This window comes from Cornus florida, unplaced genomic scaffold (assembly GCF_030987335.1).
Source record: "Cornus florida cultivar Cherokee Brave unplaced genomic scaffold, ASM3098733v1 CherokeeBrave_3.0.0_Hap2_Chr11, whole genome shotgun sequence".
Taxonomy (NCBI): Eukaryota; Viridiplantae; Streptophyta; class Magnoliopsida; order Cornales; family Cornaceae; genus Cornus; species Cornus florida.
Window position 1 is genome coordinate 122,858,875 of NW_026775581.1, and position 9,810 is coordinate 122,868,684.

Below are 9,810 nucleotides of genomic sequence, written 5' to 3' on the forward strand. Positions count from 1 at the left end.
TCTGCTTGTAATAAATTTAAATCTCAGGGGGTGTTATTATAAATTACCCATTTTATTATTTATATTTTTATATTATTTTAATTTTTGTGTAAATTTAAATATTTATTAAATATAAATTTATCTAGACCTATTATCATATTTAATAAAAAAAAAGAAGGTAAATCATAGTAATATTTTTTTATTAACAACCTATAAAATAAGATTTTTCTCACAAATTTGTTAAAAACTTTTCATACTAACCAAATAAATTCTAAAAATTTTATTTTCGTTTCTTTCACTTCCAGTTTCCTGCATGATTTCCATCTAATTGAGTTGTGGTAATTTTAATGTATTTTTAAAGTTAAACCTGCCTCTATTAACTAATTAAAACAGGTGTAAAATATAAACACAATTATAATCCTTATACGTGTGAGGGTTCGCATGCACTAGCAGGGAATCCTTGCTTGTTTTCCACACCCACCTAAGAATAGTAGGGCCATGTGATGGGTGACTTGTGAGTAAAATATATACTTACGTAGGACGGGGTATATGTATGTTACTGCTACTTACGACCACCTAAGATTTGTTACAATATCAGTCATTTGCACGACTTGTATGTGATACGAGTTAAATAAATTTAAAATAATTTTTAAATAAATTGTTCAATATGATTAACTTGTTTAGTTAATTATATCGTATTTGGGTTGAAATAGTTCAACCTGTATAACCCGTCTAACTATACATTTTATAAACAAATTTATATTTAAGTTTCAAAATAACTATCTAAAGTTTTAAACTTGTATCTTATAATTTACTCTTTTGTAAATTAAAAATTATTTAGTAATTTGGTTCGATTGAAATTTATATTTTTCTAATATATATTGTTTTATTGAATATTATTAATAATTTAAATAATATAAATTTTTATTTTAATAAATAAGTTATTAAACGAGTTACACGTGTAACCCATTTAATAAATAGACCGTGGAGGATTGATGACACAAATATTAAATAGGTTGTGTTTGGTTTGAGTTTTTTATCAGAATACCATTAGATTGACACGACACGATTATGATACGCGAACATACCCAACAATATGCAAAATCAAAATTATAAAATAAATAAATATATTACTGTTAGAATTTGATTTTACAAACGTTCCGTTTGGTGATGATTGGTCTTTATGACATTTGTCATGTTTCTTTCTTCTTATAGCAGTACTCAAAATCAAATGAAGCAACGAACCACCGGTTATGTTATACTTTCTCAAACCACATTTGATGATGCAATTCAAATAGCACAAAACGATAAATGTCACAAAAAATTGAGTAAAATTTTAAGTGATTAGTACAACATTTATTACTACTATTAAATGTTAAATGTTAAAAATTTAAAAATATATAAAAAAATATTTATCTTTTAATTACTTAAATACTTCATCACTTAAAATTTAGTTCCAAAGAATTGAATAAAAACCACTCCAATTACATGATTTATCTTTTAATTACTTAAATGCTTCATCAATTAAAATTTACAATAAGTTCTAAAATTTTAATAGAACCCATTCCAATTACATACCGCGCAACACATCCTATTCCAACATTGACCCATATAGTTTAATAAAACCCACTCCAATTTTGACCTAAAAGTATACTTGAGCAGTACTAAAGTTTCCAACTCTCAACACCATGTATGCAATCATAACCTAAGATGTCTGTTCGCCAAGCCAGAAGAGTTGTATTCCTAAGCATTATGCCAACTTCTAAGAGAAAGGCTGTAAATTGCAGAACAATGCCTAAACTAAACATATATTGTTAAAAAAATTCTTGTGTTGTGTAGAAAACTCGCTAAATTACAAAAACTTTGCAAACGTCGTATGGAGTTGACTATCGTTTATACAAAATGAGTATGAAATTATTATTGCCAAAAACATTCCTCCACCTATTTCTTAGCCAAAAACCTCCCTTATCAGTTATCACTCAAAGTATGCCAAATTTATTCTCGTATTAGACCGTACGTTTAAATCTCAATTAAATTTGTAATGTGAAGTTACTATATATATACATTTTACAGTTCATTACTGATTTACTAATGGTAGACAATTTGCATGGTTTTGTAAGATGAGGGAGGCTTTTGGCCAAAAAAATAATAAAAACAGTTTGGGAGTTTTGTAGCAAAAGATTTATTTTATTATTATATTATTTTTTACTTTTTGAATGGTAAAAACAAATACACACTATATTTTGCCTCTACTGGGCTCATAACGATTTACGTTTGTATAAAAAAAAAAAATTACAAGATGATTTAATGCAAAGTTTGGCGCAATGTTCCGACCAACTGGCAAAATGTTTTCCTTGATGAAATGACAAACCAAAGATAGCATCGAATATCCCGAACATGTTTTATGCCATGAATATTAATTATACAACAGATTCAACTTCATGGAGTTTGTCGCCTGGCCGGACCTCTCTTCTTTCATTGTCACGTTGCATTGTCATTTGGCATTTGGCATTTTCCTTCAGGTATGCAAACTAAAAGTTGAAACACAAACAGAAACAGAGCTATATATATATGTATAGTAATTGAACAAGAAAGAATAACAACTAACAACGTTAGCGGGACACAAACGATTATATTGCAATGTCAGGTGGTCACGAGCACCACAACCTAAGGCACTACAAATGCTGCGAAAGACAGTTCTTCGCTCACATCATAGTCAGCGCTGCATTAGTGGTGTTTGCCGGGGTGATGAATGGACTCACGTTGGGCCTCATGACCATGAACCGCGTTGATCTTGAAGTTCTTGCCAAGTCTGGAACCCCCGGTGACAGTCTTCATGCCTGTAAATACCCTTTTCCTACCCAACCTCACCCTTTCTAATTTTTCATTCTTCACACTATAATTAATTTCTCTCCTCTCTTTAATTATGTGTTGTTCGATTAATTAATAATGTTAAAGCAGTATTTATTAGTAAAGTTAGCAACAAATTTTGGGTATACTTCAAATGTATCTTAGGGTCTGATAATTGAGTTAGCTGGTCATTACAATGCAAATCAAGGCATTTAGACATCCTAGGACTCCTGTTGTTTACTGTGGGATTTCACACCAACAAATTGTGTGTGTGTGTAGAAGCAATTCAAAATTATTGGGTGCACTAGCATGGAACAGAGGTGGTGGATGAATTGATTTCTATGAACTCAATGTGTGTGGATTTGTTTAGGGAATTGAGTTCTTAAATAATAGTCTACATACCCTGAATTGTTATCAACATAAAAAGACAATGATGTTATTAGGTAATGTCTATGAGAAAAATCAAGAATGTACTCTGTGACATTGCTTTACCACTATTGTTCTTATATCTGGTTTTTGAGTGAGAGTGATTGAGCAGTCTGCAACACAAATTTAACAGCTATTATGTTGTCATAACAGCAAAGATATTGCCACTCATGAAGAGACGGCATCTATTGCTCTGCACTCTTTTAATCTCCGATGCTGCTGCAATGACGGTAAATGCTATATTACAGTTGTTTTAAACTATTTTGTTGGACTATAGACACAGTTCTTTACATGAGCTGTTTGTTTTTTCAGGCTCTTCCTCTTTTTCTTGATCATCTGGCTAAAGATTGGAGTGCTATTCTCATCTCAGCAGCATTGATACTTATGTTCGCAGAGGTCAGTTTCCTATCTGAACCACATGCAAGACTGCCTCATGAGGGAGCACATTCAAGAATTCTTCATCTCTCTCCTGATAATTGAAGTATTCATTGGTACCTAACCATCCCCATCCCCTCAACACCCTACGAAAACAAAAGTTAAATTTTAAAATAGAAAAGGGTGCAGCTGTTATAGATAGTAATTGTCTTTGTACACAGTTTTAGTCTACACTAACTAGAATCTGCATGTCCAAAACAGATAATTCCACATTCTGTAACTTCTCGATACCGTTTGGTGATTGGTGCATCGTTGGCTCCAATTGTGCAGGTTCTTATTTGGGTTTGTTTTCCTGTGGCATATCCAATAAGTAAGGTGATAATGCAATGCAATGCAATGCCATATGGTACCATTTTCACAAATTGAAAATTTCTTGATTATCATTGTTGTCCTGTCAGTTGTTGGACTTTTTGTTGGGACAAGGACGTGAGCCTACTTTTCGTCGAGTTGAGTTGAAAACATTAGTTGATTTGCACAGTGCTGAGGTATGTATTTTCTTGCTCTTCAATGTCAGGAAATTTTCCTCAGAGGAATCATTTAAAAGGTATCTCTGTCTGTAACTATATTTTCAGATGCATAAGTAATGCAGTATGACCGATATTTACCTTTTCCTTTTGGGGTTCACATTGTTTATGTCGTTTCTACTATATGTATTTATCTCGTTGCAAAGTCATACTCTTCAAATTGGCTTGTAATCAGGCTGGAAAAGGTGGAGAATTGTCGGTTCATGAAACAACAATCATCACAGGAGCACTCGAACTCACTGAGAAAACAGCAAGGGATGCAATGACCCCTATATCTGAAACTTTTGCCATTGATATCAATGCCAAACTTGACAGGTATGACGTTTCTTCTCAACTATGCAGGAATTTGGGGCTGTGGACTTCTTCATAACTCGTAACTATGCAGGAATTTGATATGGCTAATCTCGGCAAAGGGGCATAGCAGAGTGCCAGTATATTATGAGCAACCAGAAAAGATTATTGGTCTTATTCTGGTAATTTCTTGTTGATTTTACTTGAGTACATTTCTACAAATAATTTAAATTCTCTTTCCTGCATGTTAGTGTAATTCTCTTGACTTCTACTCAACAAATCTGTCAATTAACCTCTATTCTCACTCTGTATCTGCTATTAAGATTAAGACACACCTTAGTTATTACTTATTTCTTCCAAAGTCTACTTCCTTTCTAATCATGGAAGGGTTCTTTGGATCATATACAAGTTAGGTAGATAACATAGGGAGAGTCTTATAATTTATGCAAGAGAAAAATATGGTTCTAATTTTTTGTAATATCTATGTCTATGGATGTGATAATTGGTGTAGTTTTTGGCAACTTCTTAGGTCTTTCGGGTGCAATGCATTAGCTTCTACACAATTTAATGGTTGTAAATTAGAGTGTCTATAACTCATCTGGAATCTTTTCACAACTAAGTTGGAGTCTATTTCTTGGTCAGGTGATTCACAGGTTGGTTTCATTTCTTCAGTAAATAGAAACTGCTGGATATGGAAACATTTCAGGGACAAACATCCTAAATGACAATTGAAGATAAATCATTTCCCTAAACTCACCATCTAAATTGTAACATGTGAATAGTTTCATTAACATCATCACTATGTACACTGTTCCCGGTGGCATAACTTAGCATGTTAGATGTCCAAACATCCCTTTCTAGTAGAGACAGCACCAAATACTCTAGTTATTTCTCATCCCTCAAGGAAAATATAGATGTTATAATTCCCTCACTACGACATTTTGGGATTATTTTCTTCACTTATATTTTTAACTTCCAAATTCTAGGTGAAGTATTTATTGAACATCCATCCAGCAGACGAAGTACCTGTAAAGAATGTCACTATTCGCCGGATTCCAAGGTAATATGAATTGTCAAATGGAAGTTCATAGCTGTTCAAGATCAGAATAACACCATAAATGATGAAAAATAATCGATTTACCTTTACGAACAGGGTTTCATTTGAAATTTTGAAAAAGGCAAATCTTAAAATTCTTATTCTATTATTATTATTATTTTCCCTCGGTCTTTATATCTTGAGTTACACTACACCCGTTTATAAAGTCCATTGCCCTCCATGTCATAGGTAACACCTGGACATGTTTGACACTCATTTGGGTTTGACCATCTATATTGGTAACTAAAATTTTAGTTTTCAGTACATGAGGCGTATCTCATCAATTTTGAAGCCACATTATTTTATTTTCCCCCTTGATGGGTTGAATATTCAGTCATAATACTTCTGTGTGTGTGTAATTTTACAATCTGTTATGTATTTTTATTTTGTTACTTGTCTGGGAAGGATTACGTTTTTAGAAGCAGCCATTTCTTGCTTAACACAAGAGGTGGCAACTGAAATGAGGGATAATTTTGCCATCAAGGTCAGGGCAAAGTCGGGTTTCGAATTTAAAGTTTCATGTTGGAAAAATATTTCTGCCTTTCCAATTAAGGCTTGTTAGGTATATAGAGTCTTACAAGCATTGGTATAACACATAAATCTTGGGAGGCTTCACTTTAACCCCAAGTACTTGTGAGGAATTTCAATCCGAGGGTGCTAGTATTTGACCGCAATTGTATGATTGTGCAGTTCCTTTCTGGTCCTGCAGAATGTGGTTATTCCTCAGTTACATGAGCAACAAGAATGATGTTCTTTCCTGCTTCATAATTTTGCTGTCTTAAACATCCCTATTGTTTGTTGGGATGATAAAACAAAACCAGAAATAAAATTTTAGTTCCTTTATCATAAGCTAGTTATGTCATTTTCGTTGCATTTTTAACGCGTTCTGCTTAATAATGATATAATTAATTCAAATTACTGTACATATGCACTAATATCTGTTCGTTGGCACTTTTTGCCAGAGTTTCAGAGATGATGCCCTTATACGACATACTAAATGAGTTTCAGAAAGGTCACAGCCATATGCTTGCTGTTGTAAGAGAGCATGGTAACATAGAGGAGCAGCCAACCAACAAACACCCAGCCTATGGTAAGCATCTCCGATTTCACTCTCTAGACTGGATTGTGTATGATGTTTGTGCTTATTTTATCTTCATCTTTTACTTCTCATAACCAAAATGTAGATTTAGTGAGCGAAGTAAGATTGGACATTCACAGTGAAAGGTATCATCACAAGAAAAGCTTGAAGAGCATGAGATCATTCAACAAGTTGAATGGATTACCTGGAAGGACGAACAGTTTACGCAGAGAAACCTCAAAGAGCAGGAGATGGTCAGATCATTTTGACCCAGAGGTCCTGCATATAGATGACAACTCACTTTCAACATTCATTGAAGAAGGGGAAGTTATTGGCATAATAACAATGGAAGACGTTATTGAAGAGCTGTTAAAAGTATGGTGATATATTTCGAACACTGAATCTTCTTTTTCCATTCTCCTATATGATTTATGCCTGAGTGGCAATGATTTTTTTATTTTATTTTATTTTATTTTTTTTTATGCAGGAGGATATCTATGATGAGATGGATCACCACGGATCATCGAGACGAGCATAAATAGCTTAGTTTCTTCTGAAATACCCAAATACACTTCAGTGATATACAAGATTCAAGGATGACTCTCCTCTCCAAAGGGGAGGTTGAGTGGGCAATATTGTGAAGCCGTGAGCATTTGCTTGAACTTTTAAAAAGTAACATTCAAGGATGACAATTGAATTAGTAAGTAAATTGAAATTGTACCAACAATATGGCTCATAACTGATTATGGGAAAAGATTATAGGTTGCTGTTTTTGGTTGTAACAAACAGTATGTTGGTGAATATACAAATTGATGAACACAGAGAAGAAGCAAAGAACTTTTCTAAAGAATATATATATATATGCTTTAAAATTCAAACATAAAGTTGAAAATGACCTAAAAACTTGAAAGGTACTGTAACTATGGAGTCCTACAGGGCAAATCAGACTGCATTAAATTGGAGAAAATGTGAAGTAGACTCACCTGATGAAACTCAAACCTTCTTTGTTTTGGCTTCCTCCTGAGGACACAGGATCGATTATTTCTGAGTCACACTACCCAGATAAAAGAGGTCTTAGAAATTTAGAATCATCAATTCAAGAATGGTTTCGCCTCCAATTAATGAACTCAGACTGAACAATCACGAACTCGAAGTTTAAGATTTTAGGGTTCACCTTTAGTTTTATGGACAATAAGGGTGTGTTTGGATAGTATTAGTAATGAGAGAAAAGAAAAGAAAAGAAAAGAAAGGATAGTATTAGTGAGAAAAGAAAAGAAAAGAAAAGAAATGATAGTAATAATTTCTATTTGTGTTTGGATAGATAGGAGAGAAAAGAAAAAAAGTGATAGTTATTTTTGTTTGGATAAGATAGAGGAGAGAAAAGAAAAGAAAGGATAATAGACAAATTACTTTTTTACCCTTTCATAACCATGGGACTTGAATGGAATAATAAATCTTTCTATTGATTTGTGCAGGCTAATTTTGGTATTATCAAAATACCACTAAAATCACTATCCTTTCTCTCACTATCTCTCCCTATCTTCTCAATTTTGAGGAGAAATTAAATAAGAGATAGGGAGGGATAGCTATCCATCCCTATCTCTCCTTATCCCTCCCTATTCCTCTACTTAAGTTACCCAAATACAAAGTTACACTATCCTCTCTTTTCTTTTCTCTCCCTATCCCTCCAAATCAACCCTACCAAACACACCCTAAAAGAATACAAAGAACACCAACTTAGGATTGCTTGAAAGCGACAACGGTAGTGGTCATGGAGGTTGCAATTCGTCGTCTTTTTTTTTTGGTTCCCTGTCTCCGTACTAATAATCAATCAGATTCCCCTTAAGAGTGATATAACAGCAAACCTCATGGATGTGAGTGTAATTTATTTTGTTATAAAACTATGAACAAAAAAAACATGTCCTGGTTTTTTGAGAACTTAATGGTCTTTTATGTTTTTTTTATTTATAATTATAATACTAGCAAAAGAAATTTTAAATATTATGTAGTACATTTCGAATTGGAATAATTATTTTGGGACAATCAACAAATAAAAAATGAACATTTTTTTTTTGTGAGAGAGAAGGAGTACCATTTTACTTCATCGATGCAATAGCCTTTGATTATTTATGAATTAATTCAACTTTAATTTGTTATTTAATCAAAAATTGAATTTCATAATTAACCATAAAAAATATTCAGCTTAATAACTCAACTTTATATATATATGTACGTACTTATTATGACAAACAATTCTCAACATTCTTGAACATGATTCTCAATGTATTTGCTATTATTTTGCCTATTTTAGCTTAAAAGAAAATTAAAATATTAAAATAACTACTTTGTTATTTAAAGTAGTAACTCAACCAATGTATATTTTTCTATCATTAAATGATTGCGGCCTCTATTCTCATAATATTTTCTTTTGGGATACAATATCCAGGATAACATACTGGGGGCTATTTTTTTATTATTGGATACTTGATGGATGATGATCCATCAACTATTGGAAGGTGTACCCTTGGATATTGTAAACTTTTTCAGGATTCACCGCACTACACTTTGCTAGAAAAAAATTGGTGGGATTAAAACGCATGATATTCTTATATCTAAAAATGATATTGTAAGTGAACCTAGAAAAAACTTGTGAGCAACTTGGCGAGAGAAAAAAAATACAACATGTCAATATCTTTTCAATCATTTGTCTCCTCATAAGTATGGTTGTTTTTTATTATTGGATACTTGATGGATGATGATCCATCAACTATTGGAAGGTGTACCCTTGGATATTGTAAACTTTTTCAGGATTCACCGCACTACACCTTGCTAGAAAAAAATTGGTGGGATTAAAACGCATGATATTCTTATATCTAAAAATGATATTGTAAGTGAACCTAGAAAAAACTTGTGAGCAACTTGGCGAGAGAAAAAAAATACAACATGTCAATATCTTTTCAATCATTTGTCTCCTCATAAGTATGGTTGTTGCATTAGTTCATTAAAAAAAAATAATCATCTTTTAGTTGACGCATCCTACAAGTATGGTTATTGCATTAGTTCATTATGAAAAATATGCATCTTTTAGTTGAAGCATCTTAACGCACATTATGTACCAACTTCTTGAACGT

The 9,810-nt window shown here is 32.6% G+C and overlaps 1 long non-coding RNA gene across 2 annotated transcripts; it reads right to left on the reverse strand.

The window, feature by feature from the left end:
- Nucleotides 1–1,991: 1,991 nt before the first annotated feature.
- Nucleotides 1,992–8,130, reverse strand: LOC132285165 (uncharacterized). Of its 2 annotated transcripts, none has more exons than XR_009472456.1 (3): nucleotides 7,663–8,130; nucleotides 6,885–6,958; nucleotides 1,992–2,495 (listed from the first exon to the last, which is right to left on the reverse strand). It is a non-coding gene; the product is annotated as an uncharacterized LOC132285165 (long non-coding RNA). The 2 variants fall into 2 exon arrangements; XR_009472455.1 differs by lacking the exon at nucleotides 1,992–2,495 and adding an exon at nucleotides 2,502–3,776.
- Nucleotides 8,131–9,810: the final 1,680 nt, after the last annotated feature.